At 46.6% G+C, this 27,523-nt stretch overlaps 1 protein-coding gene across 1 annotated transcript in view; it reads left to right on the plus strand.

The window, feature by feature from the left end:
- SLC2A9 (solute carrier family 2 (facilitated glucose transporter), member 9) overlaps positions 1-27,523 on the plus strand; it is a 201,002-nt gene that overhangs the window by 124,359 nt on the left and 49,120 nt on the right. The window lies entirely within an intron of this gene.

Genomic DNA, 27,523 nt, shown 5'->3' on the forward strand with positions numbered 1-27,523 from the left:
GCATGAGGAACAGGTGACAGAGCTGACTGACTCCCAGGCCCAGGCAAGTACAACTTACATGGTACCTGCATGTGTGTGGAGCCTGGAAGTTTCTGAGCCTCAGTTTACCCAGGAGTCACTTCTAGTCCCAGCTCTGCCATTTCTTAGTCATCGGTCAGTGGAACACCTCTCCTCTTCTTGGGCCTCGGTTTCCCCATCTGTAAAATTGCAGGGGTGGAATGAGACTGAGGGCCCTGCCATTCCCTGGCCCTGTGTCTGTGCCCAGCAGGGGCCTCCATCAGAGGCCAATGTGGGACTGAGCAGGTGGGTTCAGGGCAGGCCAGACACAGCTATGCGCTCTCTCCCGTGGCTCTTCTTTGTTACGGTTTCTGTGTTGATGCAAACAATGCTAAGTTTCCATCAAAACAAATGAAGCTGAATATCTGTGTCTCTTTCTGTATTGCTGATTTTCATGGGCCATGATGTTCCAGGTTCGATCATATATGTGATGGACGAAAAGCATTTGTCCCCATCCGGGACATCGGGGTGTTTCAGTGAGATGCAGAGTGAGCCATGGAATGATCGGGGGCCTCGAGCATACACGCACGTGCACACACACCCACGTGCACACACACCCACGCTGTGCTGTGAGGTTGGTCAGATGGCCGGAGGAAGGGGAGGCCACCTCCCGGCAGGGCGGGGAATTAGCAGGAGGATGAGCAAGCAGCGTGTGCTGCGGTTAACAGGGGATTTAAGGAGTAAATGTGTTTAGTCCTACCAGCGAACGCATCACCAGCTCACGGGGCATTCGCATTTGTGGCCCTGGAGATGTCCAGCCAGTGGCCTTGTGCCAGCCTGGGGACCCTGGTGAGCAAACCCAGGCAGAGGCAGTCTCTGCTCTCACAGGCTGTTATGGAAGTCCCAGCTGAGGTGTCCCCTGTTCAGTGAGGCCTCTCCTGACCACTCAGTCTAAAATCAGCACACACACATAAACACATAAACACATACACACACACACACATACATAAACACACACACACACATACACATTCTCTCTATTTCATCATCCATTTTCCTTCCTTCGTGGCGCTTCTCATGGGCTCATCTATTTCCTGCATACTCATTTGTTTAAGGCAGAGATGTGAATGCTTTTTCGATAAAGGGACAAACCATAAACATTTTTTGCTTTAGAAGTCACACATTCTGTGTCACAACCGCTGTCACTCATTCTCTGTCACAACTACTCACCTCTGCCATGGTAGTGTGGACACAACCATAGACAAGGCGTGAATGAATGCATGGCGTGGCTGCATTCGAATAAAACTTTATTGACGAAAGCAGTAGTGGGCCAGATCTGGCCTGTGAGCAGAAGTCTGCTGATGCTTGGTTTGATGTGTGTCTCCAACAGCTAGAAAATAAGGTCGACAAAAAGACCTTGTCTGTGGTTCATGATCTTATCCTGAGAACCCATAATTGTGTCCAGCACATAATAAATGTTCCATAAATGCTTGTTAAAAAAACAAATGAAATAACGGAGGAGAGAGCTGGGAAGGAAGATGTGTGCTTCTGTGAGTGGATATGACAGTGGACCCCGGCCTGGCAGCAGAGTTTTTCATAAGGAAGCCTTGGGAGAGAGAGAAAGTAGAGACAAAAGGCCCCAATTCTGCAGTATTCCTGAAGTTCCTGAAAAGAGGCAGTTGGAGTCTAATGATTTCAGCAAAAATACAGAGGTGGCATTAGCCAATTGGATGTAGTAAAGGGATTAGTCAAGCTAATACCAAAATTCTGTGTTAGAGAAAGAACAGGAATAAGGTTTAATTCCTTTCAAATCAATTTCTCAGGCTTTTACTGAGCACCTGCTCTGTGCCAAGTTGAGGGGAGGGAAAGCAGGGGAAGGCAGGAGGTCGGTAAAATAGAACCAGATGTTTAAAATCTTCAGTCAAAATTGAACAGTGTGTAATGTGATCACATATGTTCACCCACTCTCTCATCCATGCAACAAATACACTGTGCACTGCACATATGACCCAACAGCTCGTTAATCACCTACCCAAGAAATGGTCTTGCAGCTTCTAATCCAACTTTAGTAACTTATAAAACAGTTCCAAGGCCACTGATCAAGACAGATAATCCTTAACAACACGCTCCTGAGCAATGTGCCTTGAACACTTCATATGTGCAGTCCGTCACTTTAACAGCAGTGAATACATGGGTCAGTGTAATGCTAGCTGCCACACAAATACGTCCCCAAATGACAGTACCCTAGCATGACAGAAATTTCTTTCTCATTCATGTAACCATCTATGGCTAGTGTCCCTGGTAAGTGGGTGGCTTGGACCCAAGCTCCTTCTGTGTTGTGGCTCTGCCAGCCCCTGGGGGCTCTTCGTCTCCAGCATCCAATAGGCAGAAGGGAGAATACTGTGGCGAAAGCTTCTTAAGAGGCTTGGCCCAGAGAACACCATCCCTTCCACTCATATTTCAGTGGTGAAGACAACACATTCACAGGTTAGACCTAGATGCAGGGTCTGTGCTTTATACACCAATTTCTTCCAAAGTCCTCAGTGCCAGCCTGAGATCTAGAAAGTTCTCAGCAAGGACCTGTGGAAGGTTTAATTATGACCAGGGAACTCAGATAGAAGGGGCTGGGGCAGGCACTATCACAGCTAGAGCCCTAAGGTGTGGGCAAGGGAGGCACTGAACCCACAGGGCACCCCACAAGTGATTGGTTAAACCCAGAGGCAGAGCTGAGGTCTTCCCTGGCCCCATCCCGCTCTTTGCCCCGTTCTCGCCACATGTACTCAGTCTCCACTCATAGTGGCATTCAGCTGTCACCCTTTCTTGAGCATCAACTTTAATCCAGACACTGCTCTGGATGCCTTACATACTTCACCCCTACTCTGCATGATAGCCTTGCAAGTTAGCATTAACCAATTCCTTTAACAAAACTGAGAAAACTGAGGTCCAGAGAGGTTACAAGCCTCCCCTAATATGAAATAACTAGTAACTGTTGGAGCCAGGACTTGAACCCAGGTCTTTATGAATCTGTGCTCTTTTTATTCACTACAAAGCATAAGAATCCACATCCATGCACTGCTCTGAGCTCTGCATAGCACTCACGTCTGCTCCCTAATCCAGTCTCTGATAATAATAACTAACATTTATTGAGCACTTACTGTGTGCCAGGTCCTGTTCTAAGTGCTTTAATTCTTACAAAGATATTGTGTGAATATATTTGTATGAACACAGAGTCAAATTGTCAAACGAAAATCTCAAGAATTCGAGATCTTACCCAGAATCAAACTTTACTAATAATCACAGGATACAGGTTGTCACAAGGCACAAGTGAACTCCAAAGCCCTCCAGACAGCTTCCCAGTTCTTCCTTACCACATTAGGGTGCACTTTGTCCAGATTTAACACAGAAGGTCTCTAGAAAAGACATGTAGGGCATCACTTAATGAAAGAAGGTATGTTATTTATTTTTAGACTCTGATAATTCCATAGCTGAGACTGACATTTTCCAATCTAGGCAGACCAGGAACAGCCCACTACAAGCATTCTATACATAAGAACTTCTTACCTTTCTGCCAGAAAATACTATCATAAGTTTGGATTAGCAAATTTACATCGAGAATGGACTAGTCCATTTTTTTCTTTGGTTTCTCTCTCCCCATCTCCGGGGATAGAAGATGGGTTTCATATCAGCTGCTAACCTCTTTCTTCCCAAACTAATCTTATTCTCATCTTATAGATTAAAAATAAAAAAACAAAGTTGAGATTGATGAAATAATTTTCCCCAAATCACACAGCTAAGAGGCAAATGCTGGATTTCAGTCTTCACCATCTTGTCCGAGCACCTATGATCTTAATTCTTACACATGCACCTGGCTGATGCTCATTAGTTGTTAGCTGAAAATTGAGTGGAATTAGGCCCATTTTGAAATTGACTCGCAAGGTTAAAAACTATTCAGAGGAAAAATAGCCTACCCAGAGAATCTGAGGTGAGAGGAAGAAGCTTCTATTTTTATGTTCCTAGAATAGGATTACTCTTGGGCATTATAAATGAGTCCTGCTTGTATCTACATGGAAAGATATAATTTTGCCATTTGTCAGATCTCCTTGGCTGAAGGTGAATTAAAAGCATTTTGATTTTCATGGTTTCCAGCCAGTCCTGGTTCAGGTATTTTCTCAACACAGAAGTCAGGAGCAGTCTTTGGTCTTTGTGTCTCAAACTCACAGACATCTAAACCACAGCTCTTAGTATTGAAAGGAAGGCTGGGCTGTCACATGCAGAGCTTTGCAATGAACCGAGGCAGAACAGAAACACGGGAACGATTTCACAGCAGGAGGGACCTCAGAGATCACCTGGCAAATAAGGAAACATTTCAGGGGAATGGAATGAATTAGAATTAATGCAACTCATATTTGGAAAAGACCATAAGGATTTTCTAGTGCAGTCATTTATTAGAAGCTTAAATCCCAGCTGTGGTTTCCCGGCCAGGAATGTCTCCAGCCATGGCTTGATTGCTTCTGTAGATGACGAACTCACTGCCTCTCAAAACGCTGCCTCAAACATTGCTCAATCACTCAGGAAGCTCTTAAAAGTCTTGACACCCAGCCTCCACCAAAGGCCAGCCAAGTTATAGTCTCTGGGGGTGGGACCCAGGCTTGGTATTTTCTAATACTATATGGTTCCAACACACAGCCAAGTCTGAGAACCACTGGGCTGGAGCAGTTTTTTGACCCTGGCTGAATGTATTACAGTCAACTGGTGGCTTAAAAAACACTGATATCATGTGATGTCAGCTGGGTTGGAATCTCTGGTGGTGCCTGGAGCACAGAGTGAGACACAGAGGAAGAGTTGGGAGACAGGTTAGCAGCAGATCTTAGAGAGCCTTGAGTGGGGCACTGAGGAGTTGTGATCTTATCTTGAACTTCACAGAGGTCTGCTGGGGGATCTGTAAGCATGAATTTCCTGGGGGCAGATTCACAGTGAGAATAAAGGAACCAGGAGGTGGCTAGGAGGGAAGGAACCAGAGGCAGAGACACCAGTCGGGGGCCTGGAGAACCCACAAAGGATGGCTAGCTGGGGCAGTGCACCCCTGCCAAGGGCCCCGTGGACATTGCCCCTGTGATAAGTGCAAGTCACCAGGTAAGGAAGCTCTACATTTCCTGGTGTGATTTTTAGTGTTTCTCAGGTTATCTTTGTCTGTAACAGCTGTTTCTCAGGAAGAACAATAAACATTGGCATTATATCCCGATGAAAAGGTTTGCCTTCTTCCCTGCCTTTTTACACAAATAAGCCAACTTGGACTCATCCGCAAACCTGCCTAAAGTGCTTCACTGATCCAGACCACAGAGCTGTGCCTTCTGAGTTTTTCCCCCAAGCCCTTGCCCTTCTCATGATAATATTGACTTCACTCCCAGTGTTTGCACACCTGGCTTCCTTGTGATTGCAGAGCATGCTGAGTTTCCAGGGCTTTAGTTGCTGAGCTTCTCATCAATGTTTAGGGGACTTTCTACAGGGAAAGCCACCTGCACCCCGCAATCCCAGATCAGCTGTCTGCCCCTACCCTCTGCTTCCCAAATTCCCCCATGTTTACCCAACTGCTGGGCCTTGCCAGCTGCAAATGACTTTAGCCACAAGGTTAGCTGGTGTTAGCTGGGGTTTAGAAGCATCATTTAAACATGCATTGACAGGGCACAGCTTAAGAACCCAGGGAAATTACCTATCTAGGGGAAGCTGCCACTTGGACTGTGAGATCATTCGTATCCTCCTAAGTGGACAGGGAAGAGCAAATCCCAAGAGGAGCCACCCTGGGAAAGTGTCTTGGAGATGCCAAGAGAGGAATGGCTGAGAGACCCCTCATTTGGGGCTTTCCTCCCTGATTAAATGAGAAGTATCAACCTCCCAGGTGAGAAACCAGGAGTTCACCTGAGGCAGCTTCTTGGTGAAAAGATCAATTTAAGGAGACTTGACAGGCAGTTGACATGAAGTGAAGGGAAAGAGAAATAGGAAGGCAGTGTCTGGCTCGTATTCTATTTGTGTGCATAACCCCAAGGCAGTGGCAGAGAAGTCTAATAAATGAGACTCGATAAAAGAGCTTTACCCTTGAAGAAAAGGAGATCATCGCCAAAGCGTGTCAACTTCAGTTTGAAAAATCTTATTAAGCTTGACTATGTGCCCTGAGCCAAGTTAAGTCCTGTAAGGGGGATTTAACTTGTGTCTGGTGTGGAGGACAGACACAGACAAGATACAGTATAGTCACTGTGGTTATAAACCTGCAAACTGGGATCTGGATGCTCCAGAGGATAGAGCAGTCCTGACAGGGGCGTGTGCCAGTGCTTATTTAGCACATGCCTGGCTCAAAAAGAGACCGCTCTATCCATCAGGTTGACTTAACCTGGAGAGACAGCCCAAGAGTACCAACATTAGAGGGGACCTTTATGATCTGCCTCTAAGTGTCCTACCTGCCCCTCTCTCCCACCCCACCCAGAGCCGCAGGCAGCCACCCCCTCACTCACGAGTGCATGGTCCCCCACCCAGAACACCACCCTATCCATCTGGTTCAGGAATGGCTTCTCATCCTTAAAAAGTCAGTTCACACTGAATCTTGAGCCTTTCTTAGAACAAGACAGCTCTCTGTGTTCCCACAGCCTCATGCATTGCTGCTAGGATGCCCCCTGTCCCCCATTACAATGTCCATGGCTGGCCAGCTCTACTAATATCTGGGACTGCTGCAAGGACAGGGGCCTATTTCCATTACTCCTGTATCCCAAATGCCAAACACGGAGCCTGACAACCAGTCAGTGCTCAGTAAGTGATGTATTTGTCATGCATTCACTTAACACACATTCAATGAGTCCCGGCTCTATGGTTTGTGCTCTTTTCTGCCACCAAATGCCAAATGTGTGCAGTTTTCTGACACCAAATACATGTCACTTTTCCACACCAGTTCTCCAATTCTCCAACACTGAGTGTTCAACAATTCAGTTTGATTCTGACACTGTCTACCCAGAGTGAACGCAGACACCATAAGTTAAAGGGCTCAGTCCCACAGTGCTGCCCCCACTTCAGACGCCAGCAGTAAGGGGGGGTCCCCAGGTGCCCCACACTTCTGCCCTGCTGACAACAAATGTTGGGGGTTCCAGGGTCCCCCTCAGTTTCTATAATTTACTAGAATGATTCACAGAACTCAGGAAAGTGCTCTACTTACAACCGCAGCTTTATGATACAGAGTCCAACTCAGGAACAGCCGGACAGAGGAGATGCACAGGACAAGGTGTGGGGGCTGGAGGGCAGAGCTTCCATGCCCTCTGCTGGCATAGCACCCTCCCAGCACCTCCATGTGCTCACCAACCCAGAAGCCCCACAAACAAATCATTTAGGGGTTTTTAAGGAAGCTACGTTATGTAGGTAGGATTGATTCAGTCATTGGCCACTGGTGTTTGGACTCAAACTTCCAGCCCCTCTGCCCTCTCCAGGGGTCAGGAGGTGGGGCTGAAAGTTTCAACCCTCCAAACATGGCCATCCCCTCCCTGAAACTATCTAAGGGCCCACCCTGAGACTCCTCATTAGCAGGAATAAACTCAGGTATGGAGGAAAAGGTCTCATTATATATAACAAAAGCCACTACTATTACTCAGGAAATTCAAAGGTTTTTAGAAGCTCTGTGCCAGAAACTGGGGACAAGGATCAAATGTATATATCTGTATTATACCACAGTGCCAGACCCAGGGCTGGGCGTTGGAGGTAAAGGGTAAACCAGACAGTGTCCCTGCCCCCGTGGAGAAAGAGTTGCAGGGTCAGGCGTCCACCGCAGGTGCTAGAACCTCATGTACAGCCTGGTTCTGTGGAGCCCTGGATGTGGCTGGCCACGGAGGCCAACTGAGGGCTGAGGGAGGAAGGGGCTGGAGACTTCCAGCTGTGCGGGCTGCTGGCCAGGGCTTCCCCAAGGGGAAACTGTCCCACTGAGGAGGCTGAGAACCCCAGCCATGATCTCGGAACTGCACGTGGAGGGTGCGCTCCAGTGGGTGAGATTCAGAAGGAGAAAGTCCATGCCCAGCAGACCTAGGAGGAGAGTCTGGGTCACGGAGATGGGGGCAGTCCTGTGATGTAGACTCAAAGCCGCACACTTGCTCAATATTTCCAGAACTCCAACCCTGCACCCACCACATTAGAGAGAAGAAAACATAAATATCCTGACCCTATCCTGTACGAGGCACAGGGGGACAGACCTGGAAATGAATAATCACTATTCAGTGGACTTATAGGAGGGCAAGAGAGAGAAAGAAGAGGGAACCAATGTGTGCTGAGTGCCTCAACTTCACCCAGACACTGTTTGTAAGATTGCCTCTATGACCTGGCAGCTGGTAAGGGCAGAGTCCAGACTCAACCCTTGCTGTGTCCTCCTGCCGTGGGTCAGGCACTACAAGCTGGCTGGGAGGCTCCGTTCACCAGCCGACACCACCCCGAGGGAGCTCGGCCAGCAGACAGCAAAGCTGGGGGTCAGGCCAGGCCCTGCACAAGATTGGACTGGTCACCAAGTCATGAACCCATGTGAAGTCCTCGCACCGTGCCTAGGCAGGGATAGGTGCCCAGAACCTTGCTGCTTGTTGAATGACTGAGCAAGTGAATGAACACAGGAGTAGATGAGAGGAAAAACCTTATCCATGGCCTTGACCTCCAGCCAGTGGCATTAACTCTGTCCATGAAAAGGGCTGGGGAAGAAAGAGATAAAGAGAGGTTGGCTAATGGGTACAAAATGACAGCTGGCAGGAGGGACAAGTTTTAGTGTCCTAGAGCACTGTTAGGTGACTATACTCGCAGTTAATAATCTATTCTGTTTTCAAATAGCTAAAAGAGAATTTTGAATGTTCTCAACACAAAGAAATAATATATGTTTGAGGTGATGGATATGCTAATTACCCTGATTTGATCATTGCACATTATCTACTGGTATAGAAATATCACACTGGTACCTCATAAACATGTACAATTATTATGCGTCAATTTTTTAAAAAATAGCTTAGAGCTTAGGTGGGCATCAAATCAGATGACTTGTTTTCCGTAGAAGTTAGGAAATTATGTGGAAAGCAGATGACAAGTTAATTAATTTCTAACTTTGCTGACCAAGCAGAAATTATTGGGTAGAAGAAATAGGTATATATATGTTAAAATAACCAGAGCTATAAATTAAGAGACATATTCTGACAGCAAATCAATATATAGACATAATTTTTGAAAAATTGTTTGGTGAGAATTAAACGAGAAGTCTCAAAAATCCATGTTAAAAAAAAACACAACAGTTATTACTTGGGACACACCAATCTCTCTAAGATAAATTTATGCCAAAGGGGAGATTTAACTCCAGCATTGCTGGTATAAATTCTTAACAGTGCCCAGCTAGAAATGAGGAGCCAGCCTCCACACCCATTCCCACACAGAATTTTAGGAAGGGGACTTATGAGATGACCTATCTAAAGCCACTTGTGAACTCTAAACTATTACATAAATTTGAAATTTGAGTCCAGTGGAAACACGAGGTACCATCAGCTGAAATTGTGGAGTATACTAACATTTACAAAGCAAATGTATTTCACAGGGCCTAGTTTCCAAAGCCCTGTAGTTTCAGGTTTAACCTAAATTTTTAAAATTACGTATAGAAATGTTATGTTTGCAAAAGACAGGAAACTGTGGCCAGTCTAAAGTCTCTGTTGTGGATATAGAATTGTAACACAACAAAGTTGCTGGCTCATGGACAGATGCCCTTGAGAGCAGGTTAACCTACTGATTAATATGTTAAGAAAGTTGCATTATTGTTATGTAAAAATACTGAGCAAACTGACATAGGAAAACACAGTATTTGCTAAGAACAAGCTTTTGTTGATGGATTGACCTAACTTTTTGCAAATTGCATTATGGAATGTCATTTTGTTATTTCACTGATGTTACCAGCTTCTATTGTTAAACTGTACTTAGCCATAACTCCACTTGTATTCCTTTTCCGTAACTTCCTGGTCTGGAGAATAAATACAGGGAGAGGACCCCAATTCGTGGTTAATTTCCCAAAGGAGGACTGCCTCACTCTTGAGGGTTCCAGGCAGTTAACCCCTTCGGGGCTTCTCACTGCTCAGAAGAGATGGGCTTTGAGTATTCCTTTTTGCATCTCTATCACCCCATGTGGGGCAAAGCAACAGGAATTTTCAAGGGCATTGCATGAATAGACTATTTACAGCGTGAGGGAAGGGTTAAGGGGACCGGCAGGAGAGAGGAAGCTGTCACCATCCCTGGGCCTCACTGGGCCCCGGGAGAACCTGGTTTTCATTAAAGAGAACAAGAGAAAATAAACACAGAGAAATAGGATTTCATCAGGTTGGGCTGACTTCCAGCCATTGAGATATTTAAGATTCTTGCTGCTATCCCCACCCCCACCACCAAGAACCATTTTTCACCCTTGTTAAGAATTCATGATACAGATTCATGTCTGCTTTTATCAAAAACAATTTTGAGATTCTGAGAAATGGATGAGCAAATTCAGCAACATGATGTGCTCTTGTCTGTGGCTTTGTTGGGTGCCCCATGTCAGGCCTCACACTCGGATGTCATTTTACAGGGCAACTCCCAGTGCCAATCCAGGTTAAGTCAATGACACCGTAATGCCTTCAGCCCTGGGAACATGAAGGGGAATAAAAAAGGTTCCAACCAGGAGCTTGAGTGCAGCTTCCAAGTAAAGAAAAGGAAAAGGCAGTCGCTGGCTCTGTCACTGGGGGAAGAGGGCAAGTGATAGAGGAAGCTGAGGCTCAGAGAGGTTAAGAGCTTAACCTAAGTCACACAGCAATGACCCCTGTAGAATTCCAGTTCAGGGCAATCTGACTCCGGAGCCTGAGTTCTTAAGTTATACAATAGACTGCCAAGATGAAGACAGGTCCCTGGCACTACAGAAGCACAGAGGAGATATGTATCTGGGAGTGGGAGTCAGATTACCTGGAGAATACAAAAGTTAGACTGATTTCTGAATGAGTCTGAGAGAGCAGAGCTGCCAAGTACAGGTTCTCAAGGTGGCACTGCTCAAAGTGCCACATCTAAAGATGCATCATCCCTGTCTTAGATAGACACTGACATATGAGACATGGGTGCTCATGCAGAGATTTACTGTCTCTCAGCCAGGTTCTGACACAACAGTGGTGTTCTGTCTTCTATGTCCAACCCACAGGCAAAACAGCCATGCACATACTTGGCAACACATGTCCCCACCTGCACTAATTCACACACATACACATACACACTTGTGCACTCCAGTCTCCAGGGGTTCCCTGAGGTTCCTTTCTAGCCCACTTTCTGAGGCCTGATTCCCATCCTCTGAGAGAATCCAAATCTGGCATGGTTGCCTGACTTTGGGGGGAAGGCACAGAGCATGGGCGTGTCCTGTCCCAAGGATGGTGTATTAGTCTATCTGTGTTACTAAAACAGAAATACCTGAAACTGGATAATTCATAAAGAACAGAGGTTTATTTGGCTCACAATTCTAGGACAGCTGCATCTGGCATGGGCCTCAGGCTGCTTCTACTCATGGTGGTACAAGCAGATCACATGGTGAGAGGAAACAAGAGCAACAGACAGGGGAGTTGTCAGGATATTGTAAACAACCAGCTCTCACAGGAACTGATAGAGCAAGAACTCACTCACTACCCCCCCTCCCCCAGGGAGAGCATTAATCCATTCATGAGGGATCCACCCCCATGGCTCAAACAGCTTCCAGTACTACCACATAGGGGATCAGATTTCCACATGAGTTTTGGCAGAGACAACACATCCAAACTCTATCAAGTGGGGTGAGCCAACGACAGTGGGGGTGCACAGGTGCACTCGCTGAGGCTGCTGCTGGCTGGGAGGCCTCTGGAGAACTCCCCTGGTGAGGCCAGGCTTGGCCACAGGGTGTGAGTGTTCCACTTACACAGTAATATACTAACATGTGGAATGTTTTATTTGAGGAAGGGACACATTTTCTAATTTGCAAAAGTGCCATTTGGACTAGCTGTGGTTCTAGAGGTGGCCAACTGAAAGGAAAAGAAGGAACATCTGGGTAAAGGACAGATGTCAGAGAGTGGGGTGTGTTGATGGAATCCAAGGACACACATATAGCTGGAGAGAAACTCTGGAGTAAAAGGGGCTCAGGGGAGGTCATGACACAGGGAAAGTGGCAGTTAGATCATCATGGGCCTTGCAAGCTGACACAATTACACTTTGTCTTTATAGAAGGGGGCAGCCACTAAAGAGTTTTAAGCTGGAATGATGTTATCAGAAGACAGTATTTTTAAAAGTCTATGAAGGAGGAATAAATTGGAAGTAAAATATGGAAGATGGGAGAGGCTCGATAAGGGTGAATTCAGGGAGATCATCGAGGAGCTTGTAACAGTCAGCAGTCACTGAGTAACAAACAGCCCCCAGACTTAGAGGACTGAACAATGACCAGTTGTTGTTGCTCCCCAGGCTATGGGCTGAAGTGGCAGTTTTGCTCTTCTGGCCCAGGCTTTGCTGATCTCCTCCACCTATTAGCTGTGCAGGAAGCAAAGCAATTTACTGAAAGTTAATTCATCAGTGTCTCTGCAAAGGAGACACTCTTATCCATGATGAGGACGACAGGTCTCGAGGAAGCCCTGCCCTGGCTGCATCACTCAGCACATAGGTGGCCCAGCTGGGATTTGAACTCATGTCTGCCCGACTCTGAGATCTCATCTTTCCTGCCCCTCTCCCTCCAGTTTTCCAAACGCTCAGTTATCCTACTTATCTCTTTCCCACAGCCTAAGGCAGAGTTAATTAGTGAGCTTATCTCCTGAAACTCAAATATGAAAACATGGCCATGTTCTTTATGATTTTCTGCCAGAAAAGCTCATCCTTCAGAAGCAATCCCAAGCAAACACTGTTCTAAGAAAAACCGAGTTCTTCCATGTTTTAATACATAAGCCCAGATGACCAATAGAACTGTAGAAAGTTTCAAAAACTGGCTCTGCAGTCCTTGGAATCAGTGACAACTGCCCTGCTTCTAGGTCTTTCCTGTGGTTTCCATCAGTGGCTGTCTTCCTCCTAACTGTAACTTGGGCAATCCCTGGAAATCCAACAGAGGAATCTGTCACTTATTTGTTACTCGCAACTGCTGAGATGGTGAGAACATGATTCTCTGTCAGACTGTATTAGTTTCCTGTAGCTGCTGTAACAAAGTACCATAAACTGGGGCTACAAACAACAGAAATGTATTTTCTCGCTTTCTGGGGGCCAGAAGTCCAAGATCTAGACGTTGGTAAGGCCACACACCTTCAGAGGTTCCAGGGGAGAAGTCGTTCCATGCCTCTGTCCTGGCTTCAGGCAGCTGCTGGTGATCTTTGGCTTGTGGCCGCATCTCTCCATCTCTGCCTGCATCTTTACGTGTCCTCCTCCGTGTGTCAGCCCCAGAACTCCCTCTGCTGTTCTAAAGGCTCATGTTGTTGCATTTAGGACTCAGGCTGGCAAGCAAAGATAAGAACTCCCTCCAAGATCCTTAACCTAATCATATCTTTTGCCATATAAGGTAATATTCACACTCTCCAGGGGTTAGGACATCGATTTGGGGGGCTTCCATTCAGTGCACTATACTAGGATAGAGATAAGCATCTGTTTTCCCAGATTTGTGAATATCTTGGCTTCTTCTACCAAAAACAGTTCATTTAATCAAATCCTAACTTATTAGGCTACTGTCTGCCAGACATTGTGCTGGGTCTAAGTTTAAAGAGATGAGCAGAAGACAGCACCAGATCGTTGGAGAAGGATTGGTATGAAATCCAGTGAGAGTGATAACTGATGTGTTGCCAAGTGGTCCGATCTGCCTGGGGGTTTCAGGTAAGAGTTCCAGAGAAGGTACTTGGTTCTGGTCTGAAAAGAAGAACAGATGAATGTGAGGAGTGAGCATTCTTGGGTGGAGGAAGAGCACAGAAGCCCAAGGCCAGAGGAAGAGCCACCGATGTGCCTAGAACACGGCCATGCAGCTAGCGAGCTCTGGCTGGCAGCTGATGAAAGTGCATAGGCAGGAGGAAGTCAGCACATGAAAAGCCTTGGTGTTTAGGTGTTTCCTGAGCCAAGGGGAAGCTACTGCTGCGTTTTAAGCAGGAGAAGTGGACCGACCAAATTTGTGTGTCAGAGTTAATTCTGGGAGCTGGGTGGACACAGGAGTTGATGCTGGAACCTGAGTCTTGAGCCTGCTCTCCCACTCCAGCCATCTCTCCACCTCCATTTCCTCTCTGGAAAAATCCAGCTCCTGACTTAGACTATTTCTCCCTCATGGATCACTGTGAGAATCAAATAAGATAGTTAATGCCAATAGGATTTGTCGATATGCAGAACTTGACTGATTTTTTCCATTGTCTTGTGGGTCAGATAAACACTAAGATAAAAACCACCAGGTAGCCCATTTCTCTTTCAGAATTTGCAGACTCACTCCCATGTGGAAGATCAGGAAACGATCTCTTTGGTGTAGGAAAACACTCCCTTTTAGATGTCAGCAACTTTGACCCCAGACAGAATCAGAACCCTTCCCCTTGGGGGATGTTCCTGGAAGGAGACACAGGGCTCTTGTCCCCAGGGAGCCTCGCCTCTGTGCAAACTGTTCTGCGATCCTCAGGAGGCCAGGAGCTGACTTGTTATCTCAATTGTCAAACTTGGAAAAATAATAAACATTCTTTTCCCAAATCTTCAGCATCAGTCACAGTAATGCTAGGGAAAGAAGAAGTTTTGCTCTGGACTTACTAAGCACTCAGTAAACCCCGCAGGTAGTAGGGTGCACAGTGCATGACAGGAGGGAGGCCGGGGAGCCAGCTGCCAACTCTGCGGAATTTAACAAACTCCATGAGAACAGAGCCCTTGCTCCTGCGGGAGTACCGCAGAGAGTGTGCAGGACAACAGAGGAGGACACAGGGACTGCCCCGGGGAATCAGACACAAACCCACCACTGAGGGGATCTTTCAGCTCCAAGGCTGGCAGAGGGGAAAGGCGTGCCTGCTGGAGAAACCTGCATGGTCAAAGGCCTGGAGGTGTGACCTACGAAGCGTACTCTGTGATGGAACGTAATGCAGTGCAGCTGGGCAGCATGTCCCGGGGTGTCAGGGAGGGGAGACAGGCATGTGAGATGTATGCGTGGACGAGCTCCCCTGGTCCATAGAAAGGGATTGACATGCAAAAGCTTGATGTTTATCTGGGGGTGGAGCTTTCCCCTACACAGAATGACAATTCATTAGTTCTGGAGATAATCCTTCTGACCCCTGTGTTCTCTTAGGCAGTTGGTCATCAGCCTGTCTCTTTCCCAGGCAGTCAGACCCCTGTCCACAGTGTCCCCACCCACAGCTTTCACCCAGCTCTCAGAGGATCCTGTGTGAGTCCCCTCTCACTGGGCTTGGGTTGCGTGGGGCACCCCAGCCCTCCCTGGGGTTGGGCAGGAGGAAGGGGCTCACGGCTCAGCAGTAGGCCCTCCACCTCCACACAATCTTCCCTTGTCCACTTTCTCCCCTGTTTATAATCTCAAAATTGGGGAAGGGGCCCGACCCCTGTCGGCTCTCCTTATCCATGCTGCACGTGGTGACCCAGCAGCCAAGTATGGAATTTCCACCTCTGGTGCTTCTTGGCTCCAAGTCCAAATGAAGCTTCTCTTTTAGCCTCTGATTGCCCATGCGGTGTAAATATGAACCAGAAGGTGCGGGTCCTAGGCCAGGGGCCTTAACTCCAGTCACGAGGGTGGGGAAGCATCAGAAAGAAGCTCGTGCCATGTCCGGATCCTGAGGAATTAATAGGGAGTGGTTCTTGAGGGCAAATGGGGCTGCAAATTACCACCACCTCAGTGGCTTAAAACAGACATTTGTGTTCTTCTGGACAGTTCTGGAGGTCAGGAGTCCAAAATCAGTTTCACCAGGGTAAAGTCAAAGTGTCGGCAGGGTGGGTCCTCCCAGCTCTGGGGGAAATCTGTTTTCTGACCTTCTGCTGCTTCCAGACATGCCCCCTTCCCTGACTCATGACCCCTTCCCAGGTCTTCAAAGCCACAGTGTAGCATCTTCTCTCCTCTCTGACCTCCGGCCTCACTCTTAGAAGGACACTTGTGGTTACAATGGGCCCTCCTGGATAGGATAATCCAGAATAAGCTCCCATCTCAAGATTCTTAATTTAATCACATCTGCAAAGTGTTTGTTTGTTTGTTTGTTTGCCATGTAAGGTAAGATACTCACAGGTTCTGGGGATTAGGACATGGACATCTTTTGGGGGTAGGGGGAGAACACTCCAGGAAGTAACAGCATTAGCATTTCCCAAGGCTAAAAGGGAGTGAGTGAGCAGAACATATTTGGAAAGTGGAAGGCGGTCCAGGTGGCTGTGTTGTCGTGGGGAGCAGCAGGAGGTAGCAGAGAGGGGACTAGGAGGTAGGCACGACCAGATCGGACCCTGCTTTGTGTACTCAACTTGTACACTGATTAAAAGTGAGGGTCCAAGGAACCAGATGTCCCCAGGGCTCAGGTGCTAGTTCTACCTCTTAACTAACAGTGTGGCTTTGGGCAAGTTACTTAACCTCTCTGGGCCTCATCTGAAAACTAAATATAATAATAGTATGCACCTCATTGGGCTGTTGTAAGGATCAAATCCATCATTCATTCAATGAATAGTGACAGTTGCCATGTGCCAGGTGCCCCTACACATTCTGGGGATACAATAATGAACAAAAGAGACAAAATACCTGTCCCCATGACATGTTTATTTCAGAGAGTGGAGGGAGACAATATAAACAATATGAAAAGTAATTTATATAGTGTATCAGGATGAAGAAAATTAGAGCAGGAATGTGGAAAGTGCCCACAGGAAGTAAAGGCACTTTGAAGGAAGGTGGTCAGGGAAGGCCTCAGCAGCAAGGGGACAGCTGAGCAGAGAATGAAGACAGCAAGGGAATGAGACATCCAGACAGCTGGAGGAGGAGCACGCTGGGCAGAGGCAGCAGCCTGTGCAAAGGCCCCGAGGCAGTAGCATGGTTGCTCTGTTTGCAGCACAGCAGAGAGGCCAGTGGGGCCAGGAGAGCAAGTGAAGTGAGAACAGCAGGAGATGAGGTTGGAGAGTTGGAATGAGAGGACAGGAGCCAGCAGATTGTGCAGGGTTCTGCACGCCACTTTAAGTGCTTCGGAATTTTCTCTGTGAAAGGGTTTTGGCAACCCTCTGGGAATTTGGGGCAGAGAAGTGACAGAGTCTCAGCTCCATTTTAAAAATATCTGTTTGGCTGCTTGGTTAAAACAGATTGTAGGAGGCCAAAGGTGGAAGCTGGGAGTTAGTAACCTACAATAATGCAGGTAAGTGGTGATGGCCACTTGGGCTAGGGTGGCAGCAGAGGGGGTGACAAGAAATACTGGCTGTAATATAGTAATATTTATGTATTTCCAAGGACAGAATGCCTTGACAGGTTGGATGTGGGGTGTAAAGTGGTACAAGAGTCAGATGGCTCCGAGCACGGAGCTGCCGTGAGCTGAGAGGGCAAGGAAGGAGAGCAGGTCAGGTCGGTCTTTGACATGTTAGAGCTGATGTGGCATGATGTGGCAAGGGAAGGTGAGCTGACAGTGTGAGTGGAGAGCACAGGCCCCCCACACTGAGATGTAGTTTGGGATGAGGTGTTTTTATTAGGGGTCCTTCCTTATGGAAAGGAGGGGCAGAGGCAAAGGTGGGTGAGGCAGAAGCTGAGCTGCAATGTGTCCCCCTGGCAGCCTTGGCCAGCCCCACAGGGAGCTCTGCCACTGAAATGGCCCACCCCACCACTGCCAGTCATTGGAAGTGGGCCACCCCAGGAAGGTCATGGGCTTGGGCAAGGTGGCTCTCAGAAGCTAAGGCCATCCACCGAAGCATGCCCTGCAGCTGGGCAGCTCTCTTTTCCTGAGGGCTGCTCTGGACGGTGCATCTTCTTGTCTGGCATGCTCGTGTTCCCTTATCTGCAATTCCAAAATCCAAATAGCTTAATTAAAAACAGTTATTTTTCAGTAGGGTGGCACCAAACCGTGGCCTCAGCAGATGTGAGCTCTTAGCCATCTTCTTGTGTCCCACTTAGTGAGATCCTTGATAATTCCTTCCTTTAAGCTCTCTTCTTCTGGGTCTGTGACAAGCCTCTCTCCTGTGTCCTCCCACTTCCCTGTCTGCTCCTCTTTAGACCCTCCCCCTCCTTGTCTCTACCTGACCTTGAATGCTGGTAACCCCCAGGGTCTGTCCTTGGCCCATGCATTTCCCACTGTAAACACACTCCCAGGATGGCCTTCTTCACGTAAGTGTCACCATCCATTCTTCTCTGGTGATTCCCAGTCCATGTTTCCATCCGCAGCTGTGTCCTAAGTTCCAGACTGAGCTGTCTACTTCCCCACAGAGCAACCCCACGTTGATGCCCTATAGGCTTCTAAAACCTCAGCATGCTTGTCCTAGTTCCTTTTCTGCTGTTATAAAAGAATCCTGCAGACTGAGTAATTTTTAAACAATAGAAGTTTATTTGGCTCACGGTTCTGGAGTCCAAGACTGTGTGGCCACATCTGGTGAGGGCCTTCTTGCTGTGTCATAATATGGCAGAGGGCATCACATGGTGAGAGAGGGCAAGATAGAGAGAGAAAATCAGACCAAACTCATTTTGTGTCAGGAGCCCACTCCCATGATAAAAAGACACTCCCCCATGATGGTATTAATCCATTCACAAGGGCATAGCCCTCATGACCCAATTATCTCTTATAGATTCCTACCTCTTAATATAGTTACAATGGCAATTAAGTATCAACATGAGCTTTGGAGGGGGCAATCATTCAAGCCATTGCAGTGACCAATCAGAAGTCCTCATTTTTCTCCCTAAATCTGCTCCTCCTCCTGCATCTCCTAGCTCAGTGAAGGAGAAATTGTTGACCTAGAGTCATCCTAGACTCTCCATATCCTCATTCCTCACTTCCACACAGGCACTGGTTTTGAGGTGTTCTCAAAGCACAACTCTCAGTGCTCAGCAGGGAAACTAACTGATCTCAGCGGAGTACTGAAATTGGGCAATTATCTTCATCACCATCATCATCATCATCATCATCATCATCATCATCATCACTTATCTTAGTTTGTTCAGGCTGCTACAACAGAAAAACCATAGACTGGGGGGCTTAAACAACAAATATTTATTTCTCACATTTCTGGAAGCTAGGAGGTCCAAGATTAAGGCACCAGCAGATTCAGTGTCTGGTGAAGGCCCACTTTCTGGCTCATTGGTGGTGTCTTCTTGCTGTGTCCTCACATAGCAGGAGTGAGGGAGCTCTCTGGGGTCTATTTTACAAGGGCACTAATACCATTCATGAGGGCCACACCCTCATGACCTAATCTCTCCCATAGTCTTCACCTCGAAATGCTCTCACATGTGGTGAATATTTCAACCTATACGTTTTGGGGGAACACAAACATTTAGTCCATAGCATCATCATCATCATCATCATCATCACCACCATCATCACCATCACCACCATCATCATCATCGTCACCATCATCACTATCATAACCATCATCACCATCATCACCATCATCACTACCATCACTATCATCACCACCATTACCACCACTATCAGCATCATCACCACCACCATCATCACCACTACCACCATCACCACTACCATCATCACCACCATCATCACCACCATCATCACCATCACCATCATCACCACTATCACCATCATCACCACCATTATCACCATCACCATCATCATCACCACTATCATCACCACCATCATCACCACCATCATCATCACCATCACCACCACCATCACCATCACCATCAGCATCATCACCACCATAATCACCACCATCGTCACCATCAGCATCATCACCACTATCACCATCATCACCACCATCATCACCATCACCACCATCATCGTCATCATCATCACCATCATCACTATCATAGCCATCACCACCATCATCATCACCATCACCATCATCACCATCACCAACACCAACACCATCATCACCACCATCATCACCGTCATCAACACCACTGTCACCACCATCACCACCACCACCACCATCATCACCACCACCACCATCATCACCATCCCCATCACCATCCCACCACCACCATCATCACCATCATCACCATACCCATCACCACCACCAGCATCATCACCATCACCATCATCACCATCATCACCACCGGCATCACCACCATCATCACCACCACCACCATCACCATCATCACCACCGGCATCACCACCATCATCACCACCACCACCATCACCATCATCACCACCATCACCATCATCACCATCATCATCACCATCACCATCACCATCATCACCACTATCACCATCATCACCACCATCATCACCATCACCATCATCATCACCACTATCATCACCACCATCATCAACACCATCATCATCACCATCACCACCACCATCACCATCACCACTACCATCATCACCACCATAATCACCACCATCGTCACCATCAGCATCACCACCACTATCACCATCATCACCACCATCATCACCATCACCACCATCATTGTCATCATCATCACCATCATCACTATCATAGCCATCACCACCATCATCATCACCATCACCATCATCACCATCACCATCACCATCCAACCACCGCCATCATCACCATCATCACCATACCCATCACCACCACCAGCATCATCACCATCATCACCAACAACATCATCACCACCATCACCAACATCACCACAACCACCATCACCACTACTATCATCACCACCATCACCATCATCACCATCACCACCATCACCATCATCACCACCGGCATCACCACCATCATCACCACCACCACCATCACCATCATCACCACTATCATCATCACCACCATTACCATCATCACCATCATCACCACCATCACCATCATCACCACCATCATCACTACCATCATCACCACCATAATCACCATCACCACCACCATCATCAGTATCACAGCCATCATCACCATCATCACCATCACCACCATCATCATCACCATCACCATCATCACCACCACCACCAGCATCATCATCACCATCATCACCACCATCACCACCACCATGTCATCACCATCAGCATTGCTAGTCCCATTTATTGAGCACTTATTGTGAGCCATGCATAGTAATAAGTCCTTTACCTGCTTTATGTTCTTTAACAAGAAACTCAAGAGCTCGTTGAAAAGGAAGCAAGGCATTCCACTTCATCTGTCTCAATTGATGCCAGAAACCCATGCAGATGCAGCGACTGCAGGCTGGGATGGGTGGCGGAAACAGGACAAAAAGGAAACATCACTTCCACTCTCTTCTTCCAGAGCTTTAATGACCAAACTTTTGTGAGGCATTAACCTTGTTTTAATTTGTCTTTTTCTTTAAATGAGATGCAATTACATGATGATGACTCACTTCTCGGAGATATTGAAAGTAAAATGCTAACATGGAAATGTGCCCCTTGTGTTCACACACTCTCCGTCATTTTCCATCTGAGGGAAGGCAGGATTGCCACTGGTAAAAAGTACTGAAGGATTACTGTTTGTTTCTCCATACTGGGAGCAGTATGGCCAGCATTCGGAAGAAGATTTTAGGCACCAAAAATCGACTCTTAAAGAGCAAAGTTGATTTCCCCAGACAAACAACATGAAATGGGGGAGGCCTGTGGGCTCTGAGTTTGAATCCCCCATGCAGTCAGCAGAGGACCTGTTTTTACCCTCTCTTTCATCAGTTTACCCAGATGTAAAATGGGTCATGTGTGTGAGGATTAAATGAGACAATATATGTGAAGCAAGTATAGATGCTGCCCATGCAGCAATGTGTGGGGCGTGTTCAGTGCTGATGGCTGCCCCTCCGTTCCTCACGGCATGAGCCTTAGGACAAGTCACCTTATTTACAGATGTGCCACTTTGCCTGGCATCCCAGGTCTCAGCCGTGTCTTCCTTCCCCGGTTCTCAGATTGTCGCTGACCTGAGCCAGGGAATGTGATGGCTGCTTCAGCTCCCACCATGCACTGAGCACAGGAAGGAACAAAATAATTTGACCCTCTTTTTTTTTTTCCCTTGAGATTTTCATCTGTTTTGTTATTTCTATTTCTGGTGTCTACAAGTGAGAGTGTCCTCTGTGCTCAGCTTTGTCCCGGATGTTGGAATAAACATCTGGAACAGCCCCCGTGGAGACCACACTTCTAGGTAGGAAGTTAAGCCATAGCCAAATACATATTAATGTAAAGCTAGGTCATCATGAGTCCCTTGGGGGGTAGGGCAAGCAAGATAAAGAAATACAAGTGACAGGACAGAGCAGTAAGGGGGTGCATTTTAACTGAGATTGTGAGGAAATGCCTCTCTGAGCAGATGAACTTTGTACAAAGACCTACAGAAAGTCAAGAATTGAGCCCTGCAAACATCTAAAGAGGAAATCTCCCAAGCAGAGGGAAGAACTGGGGCAAAAAACCTGCTTGGCATGTTCTAGAACACCCTGCCCAAGAGAAATAAAGTGCGCCACATATGTAACTTTAAATTTTCTAGTAGCTACAGTAAAAAAGAAATAGGTAAAATTGCTCTCAGTAATGTATTGCATTCAGTCCAATATATTCAAAACATTATCATTTCTGCATGTAATCATCATGTAAAATGTGTTCATGAGGTATTTCACATTTCTTTTTTTCATACAAGGGCTTTGGAGTTGGCGTGTATTTTACACTTTCAGCCCCTCTCAATTCAGACTAGCCACATTTCCAGTGCTCAGATAACACACGAGACTCAAGTCTACTATATTAGACAGTGCAGATCTAGAAATATCAAGGGAGCATCTTGTGGCTGAAGTGGAATAAACAGTAGAAGTGAAGGGAAGCCAAATCTGAGAGCAGGAAGGAACAAACCCTGTAACCACAGGGCATGGTCAGTCCAGCTGTTGGATTCCAAGTGCAATGGGAAACTGCTGGAGGTTTTGAACCAGAATGCTGACTTAATCAGATTTCAATTTCAAATGATCACCATTGGCTGCTGTATGGATTAACAGATTGAAGGAGGTTTGCCCCAGGGTGATTTCTATAGACGAGAGCTGCTCCGAGGTGAGCCATTCAATAGTAATAACAATAACACACCAGTAGTAATAAGCAGCCGCTTTCTATCAATCACCCTGGTGGATCAGTGCACCCATTCTGCAGATGAGGAAACTAGGGCTCCAAGAGTAGGTGACTGCCCTCCCCCTACATATCACAGAGAGTATCAGAGCAAGGACTGGGGCCCTTTCCCCATGCCATGAGCCCCTCCCCACCCTTCTCATGGGCTTGAAACCACTAGCTGGAGGCAGAGGGGTCCCAGGTGAGGCACTGGCCATGCCTCATTTCTCTGCATTATATCCTTTCACCAGGAGCCGTATGGCAAACCACGTGCCCTGGGGCCAGATTCCTGCAAACCAGCTCTATAATAGGGACCCTGGGCTGTCTCATCAATCTGGTGGTAGATCTTCAAAGACTATCAAACACCAAATCAGCTCCCACTCACTCCCTTCTTTGTGTCCTGGAAAGAGAAGAAAACTCACGTGGCATCGTGGGCTTGGGGTCAGATACAGGCTACCCTCCAACTATTCGTGATGTTTTTGAAACGTGTCTTAGCTTCCCAAGCCTCCACCTCTGATGCTGTTTTATGATAAGGACTATTTAAAGACTGTTTAGCAGTACGTACAGTGCCTTCACCCAGGAGGTGCTTGGTGAGTTTTAATTTCCTTTCTTGCTTTTATCAAGGCAGATTTAGGTGTATTATGTAATAACACAGATTATGAATTCATAGTTCTATTAAGAAATGATAAATGGTCTGATAAAAATTTGTGGTTTTTTTCACAAGCCCACAAAAATGGTGAGCATGTAGTAATTTAATGCCAGTCTGTGGCTTATTGAAGAAAATTCTACGATAGGGTTTATCTGCCTCTGCACTACACGCATTTGGAAAATATTTTGTTGTCAGGGGAGGGGGCTATCCTATGCATTGTACGATGTTGAGCAGCAGTCCTGGCCTCTACTCACTAGCTGCCAGGAGCATTCCCTTTCTAGTTGTGACAGCCAAAAATCTCTTGAGGCATTGCCTAATGTCCCCTGGGAGCAAAATCACCCCTGGTTGAGAACCACTGTCATAACCTGGTGTTTTGGAATAAACACAGGCTTGGGACTCAGCTGCCCCTGGCTGCGCCTCCTACTTGCTGTGTGATTTGAGGCAGGTTGTTCTCACACCTTGTGGATTGTGACTCAGAAAGTGGGGAGGAGGAATGCCTAAACATCAGGGGACATCTCAATTGTCCTGCTCGCAGCTCTGAAGCAGGAGCAGTTGGTATGCAAATCCCCCTCCCAGCTTCAAGCCAAGAGCTTGCTAAGGCACCATGCCTAGATGTGCAGGCACCTGGATAATGGGGGATCATCGCCCCATCTCAAGATCCTTAACTTAGTCACATCTGTAAAATCCCTTTTGCATGTAAGGTAACATACTCACAGGTTCTGGGGATTAGGACAGGGACATTTGGGGAAGGCATTATTCTGTCAACCACGGCATGTTTTATACCCTAAGTATATGAGAAGGAAAAAACAGGAATATGAAATGGCATTTCCTCTATTATTTTGCTTCCCAGGTGGGTAGTTTGATGCAGAGAAACTAGGCATTTTTGCTGTTCTAGCCTTGGGCTTGAGGGCAGGACCCCACTTAACCGCTGTATGACCTCGGGCAAGTGAGCCCAGCTCTCCAAGTCGGGTCCCCATCTGTAATAGCAAGATGATGCATATCTTGCAGGATCTGAGTTTAGAGAAATCTTGGTATGTGCTTAAAAGAAATCTCTGTAAAGTGGCTAATAAAGTTCCAACTCATAGAAAGCACTCAAGAACTGCAGGTTATTATAAGGATTTCCCTAAGCTGCAGTTCAGCTTCCTGTGCTTAGGAAAACTGACCCTGACAAAGATGCCCCTTGTTAAGCAGAAGCCTGTTTTGGGACAAACCCCCTCCAGTGCTCTGCAATTCTGGGGTTCTTGCAGGAGGTCACTTCTGCTGACAACAAGCTTTGGAGACATGACAGTCTTAGCTAAATCAAACTAGCCTTCCAGAAGAGAACTGGTTATGGGAAAACATCAAACTGAACCTGTCGAGGATTATTTTTCTAAGACAGTGGCAGCCTCTAATGGAAATTCTTACCCACCATGAAATCTCATTTATCAGATTCTGTCAGCAGAAGAGCTGGTCCATGTAAATGTTCTCCCTCACCCCTGAGGGGTATCCCATGACGCACCCAACTTCTTTTTTTTTTTCCAACAACTTCTTTATTCAGACCAAAATGGGTTAAAATATAAAATCAAGCCTGCTAAAATTATGTCTTTGTTTTTATGAGGAAAATAATTCATGTGCTTTAGTGTATGGATTTTCTGAAATCTATGTTCGCTGTTCATAGTCATTTTTGCTCTTTTACTTATTCTTAGTTATATCACAAATTAATTCATTCAACCATAAGATTCTGAACACACACTATGTACCAGGTACTGCACTCCATCCTGAGGATGCAAAAATAGACTCAGAGACATTTCTCTGTCCTGCTGAGTTCATAATCTAATTAAGAAGACAGATAAGGATAGGTTAATCTGAGAAGTGCAAGTTCAATGTGCTTTATTGTCAAATGCAATAGGAAGGAGCTGGAGGAGTAAGTTTGACAGGTATGTGCATTCGTTAATTTAAAAGTATTTATCAAGCACTTTTTATGTTGATGCAGGCACCAGAGATACACCAATGAATGTCAAAGGGATACCACAAATGCACATTTATAGAACCCTCACGAATAAACTAATACATACTTTAAGATTAATGACAAGTGCTACAAGGGAATAAAAAGAGTCAGGGGCTAGAGTGATGGAAAGAGGGGCTGCTTTAGTGAACGTGGACATGAAGGGCCTCTGTGAGGAGCTAACATTGGAGGCAAGACTTTGGAAGCTAAGAAGGAAGCAGTCCTGTGAGGATCTAGGGGAAGAACGTGCAAAGGTCCTGAGGCAGGAACTTGCCTGAAAGGTTCAGGGAAGGCCAGAGTGTTTTTAGGACAGGGGAAGAAAAATAGTTTTTTCTTCAATCCTCACAGGTTCTTAGTTGAAATAGACCCATAACAAAAGACAGACTAACAAGAGAAAAACAAACAGAGGTTTAGTGACATTTAAATTTCATGTATACACGGGAGACACCCAGGAAATGAGTATCCAAAAGAAGTGGCTTTAAATTCAGCTTCCACAAAGAACAGTACATTTTTAGAGAAGTGTCAAGACAAAGGAATAAGGACTTTGGGTGTCCAGAGATGGCAACTCGTGGGAAGGCAAATAAATGACAGATAAAGGGTAGTTAGTATAGCTCATTAATGTAGATTCTTCTGCTACTGTCTCCAGACTGTAAGCGTCCAGAGTTGTCTTCAGTGATTAACCTTTCTTCTCCCTGGTGGGGTGAGAGAAGGATACCTTATATCCTGCAAATTAAGAAAGGGCAGAGTGTTTTGCTGTAGCTACTTTTCTTAAAATTGCCTTCAGCTCAGCAATGCCTCATATTTTGGGAGGCACATTCTAGTCTCCCATATTAGCAAAGGAAAGAGATGAAATTGGAGATGAAATTGGAGGATAGCAGAGGCCCGATGATGGAGAATCTCATAATTCCTTCATAAGGAGTTAGGATTTTATTTTCAGCACCATAAAAAGCCACCGGAGGTTTGAAGCAGAGGAAGGATTTGATCTATCCCCAAAATGTGAGAGATGTGGCTATATTCTCAATCATTCGTCCAGCAAGTGGTTATTAAGCTTCTACTGTGCGATTCCATGCCAGACCCATGGGGGTTTAAAGATGAATAAGATTCACCTAGTGGGGGAATAGCCAGCCTTGTTCATTCAATACATCAGTATTTATAGAACTCCTATACTCTGTGCCAGAGACTGTTATAGAAATAGGGGCAGTGCATGGGACAAAACAGACAAAATCCCTGCCCTCAATAAATGGAAGCTTTCAGAAAACATGTAGAGATATAGTGTAAGGCAGTGATGATAAGTCATGCAAATGACAGGAAGGAGGATGCCGGAGGATGCTGGAGGAGGTGGTGTCTTAGGGTGGCCAGGGAAGGCCTCTCTACAGAGGTGATAATGGAGCAGAGATCTGAGAGACAAGAGGGAGGCAGCCGTGTAGATGAGAAATCTAGGCCAAGGGAACAGCCAGTGCAAAGGCCCTGCACGTAATTCAATGCTTTAGAAGGAAGCTCAGGGTATGGTTGAAAGTCCCAAGGTGCACACAACAGCCACAGCCTTCAAGGAGGACTTCCCAGGGGAGCGACATCTGAGCCAGGATGTGAGAGATGATCAAGACTCAGATTTGGGCTCCATCGAAAAACCAGAGTCTTTCTTTGGAAAAGGAGTGAGTTCCCCATCAGTGGAGGTGTACAGGGGCCTTACCCTCCCTGTGAATGGATTCCATAGAAAGGGGCTGGGTTGGCCTGGACTCCAGCCCCGGCTGGGGAGAGTGGGGCCAGGAAAGG

Source organism: Galeopterus variegatus, unplaced genomic scaffold (assembly GCF_000696425.1).
Source record: "Galeopterus variegatus unplaced genomic scaffold, G_variegatus-3.0.2 Scaffold689, whole genome shotgun sequence".
Taxonomy (NCBI): Eukaryota; Metazoa; Chordata; class Mammalia; order Dermoptera; family Cynocephalidae; genus Galeopterus; species Galeopterus variegatus.